The sequence below is a fragment of the Artibeus jamaicensis genome, unplaced genomic scaffold, assembly GCF_021234435.1.
Source record: "Artibeus jamaicensis isolate MK-2021 breed Jamaican fruit bat unplaced genomic scaffold, CSHL_Jam_final contig_384, whole genome shotgun sequence".
Classification (NCBI taxonomy): domain Eukaryota; kingdom Metazoa; phylum Chordata; class Mammalia; order Chiroptera; family Phyllostomidae; genus Artibeus; species Artibeus jamaicensis.
In genome coordinates this window covers 12,994,744-12,997,500 of record NW_026521810.1, presented here as the reverse complement: position 1 = coordinate 12,997,500, position 2,757 = coordinate 12,994,744, and positions in this window count along the sequence as shown.

Below are 2,757 nucleotides of genomic sequence, written 5' to 3'. Positions count from 1 at the left end.
TTCTGCTTTGCCTTTGGTCTCCTGGGGGAGCTTTGAACACCGGTGAGGTCATCATAGTTGAGCTCTCCGGGTTTCTGAAGTGCAGGGAGCCTGACAGGAGGACCATGGAGGTGCCCACCCTCCACTTCATCCCAGCCCCCAGCTCTGTCCCTGACCTCTGGCTCCTGCTTGGCTTACGAACTGTGGGCTCAGAGCAAGGCTGAAGTTCTGCTTCCCCTCCCATTCCCCCCTCCCTGCATGCTGGGACAGATCCCTCACTCTAGGGGAGGTTCAGGTACCGTCCAGGTGGGAGAAGGGAAGCGAGTCTTCTCTGGCTGGGTCCCAGAACTGTCCCATCCAGCACCTAACACAGCACTAGCACACAATGGAACCGTGAAATGAATGAACTTTATTCAGTATCATGAATATGTATTTACTCATTCACACTTTATGACTGTAAGGAAGATGCTATTCCATATCACAGTTAGGGCAACCAAGACAAAATCACCAAGTCAGGAATGGCAAAGCCAGGGTTTGAACCCTCAGCAATCAGTCTCCAAAGATCCTGTTCCCTCCACTGTAGCTCAGGGCCAGGCACCTGCCTGTTGGCGTTGCTTCCACTGACCAAGGGCCTTCCGATGCCTAAGGCATGGGATGGTTTAGAGAGAGCAAACCTACAATGCTTACCCTGCCTTCTGCTCACCCTCTGGGATCTGGAGCCAGGGCCCCACAGGGCATCCCATTTGGGGAGGCTCTGTGCCACTGGTGTTGCCCTCCAGCTCTGGCTTCAGGCTAAGCCACTCTCAGGCAGACCCTCAGCCCCCAGGCCCCTACCCTGCTTGGGGCTTTGAGGAAGAGGCCTCATGCCTCTGTCACTCAGCTCTTGGGGACCCAGCCACTCCTGCTCTGCTCTCCTGACCTCTGACCCCAAGAAGGGTGTATCCCCTGGAGATGCCTCATGTCCAACCCCGATGAGAGCCCAGGGAAAGAGAACCAGGTCCCGCTCTCCTGCCATTTACCAGTCGGAGGACACTGGGCAGTGCTTTTCTCCTCCCAGGCCTCAGCTTCCCCAGCTGGAAGGTGGGATTGAGAAATTCCACGCTTAACTCCCAGGGCTGTTGTGAGAGTCAATTAAGGTCAAAGCTGGAAAGCACTTCACAAATGAGAGGCCTCTTATTCTCCTTTGGTCTGGTGGTAGATTTCCCAGCCCTCCTTCCTCCCATCCCTGCTCTCTAGCCCACTGCGCACATGGTCACTGATCACAGGTCTGAACCTGAGGACAGTGGGTGCCTCCCAGCCAGTCCCCCCCACCCCCCGGAGAACCTGCACCACACCACTGAAGACCCAGATGAGGCTTTCTTCGTGATTTGGCGTGAGGCAGGGTTGAGAGCTCTGGCATGTGTAGAAGCACCAAGTTTTCAAATTCCCACTGTATCACTAATAAAGTGTTAACCTGGAACAGTGATGTTACCTCTTCAAGCCTCAGCTTCCCCATCTATAAAGTGGGATAATAATAATAATAACAATGCCCCTCTTAAAAGGTAGACAATGTATATGTAGCCATAGGTACATATTTTTGTCTTGACTCCCAAATAATAAATCAGTTGCCAAACTTTGTAGCTTCTCATGTCTTTCTCAGTTGTCTCAGTACTAGTGCCTAGTTTACATCCTCGCCTCTCCTTCTTGCCTCCAAACTGTCCACCCCACTCTGCTCAGACCTCAGGACCTTGGGTTTCTAGGGTACCAGACAACAATTGGAGGTGCCCTCTACAGTGGTAGGATGGTGAGCAAGGTTGGAAAGGCGAGGTGACCTGTCCAAGGTCGCAGGATGCTACCAGAGCCACTTCTTGACTCTGCTGCTGGGCCATCCTTTGAACTATATCCCTGCCCACAGTCCAGATGGGTATTGACTACGACAGCCTGGGACTGCCTTCTCCTCAAACAGTACCTTCCAGCTTAGTGACCTAGGGGAGGTGCCCACAGACCCTGCTCCACGCCAGCCCACCTTCCCAGCCCCTTCAGTCATCCCTACCTCAGCCTCCTCTACTGTCTTGTCCAGCCTTCCACTGTCTCCCACACACTGGTCCATGGTTCGTTCACACATGTGCTGGGCCTCACACTGTGGTTGGGATGCGGAGCCTCTGTCACGTCTCTTCCCTCCAGAAGCTCAGGTGTGGTGAGCTCCATGTACTCCACCACACTCCCACCCCAGACCCCTGGCTCCTTCAGTCTCTGACACTGTCTTTCCTCCATGAAGTCCTCCAAGACTGACTGACTGGTGGAAGACCAATTCCCATTGCTCCCAAATGGCACAGTTCCCCTCTGGAAACTGTGGATCCAAATTGGAAAAGAAGAAGTGAAACTGTCATTATTTGCAGATGACATGATACTGCATAAAGAGAACCCTAAAGATTCCATGAAGAAACTACCAGAACTAATACATGAGTTCAGTAAATTAGCAGGATATAAAATTAATAGCCAGAAATCAGCTGCATCTTCATATGCCAATAATGGACTATCAGAAAGGGAAATTAAAAAAACAATACCATTTACAATTGCTTCAAAAAGAGTGAAATACCTAGGAATAAGTCTAAACAAGGATGTAAAAGACCTGTACTTGAAAAATTATAAGACACTGAAGAAAGAAATGGAAGAAGATACAAATAATTGGAAGTACATACCATGTTCATGGATCGTAAGAATTAACATTCATTAAAATGTCAATACTACCCTAAGCAATTTATAGATTCAACACAATTCCTATCAAGATACCAATGA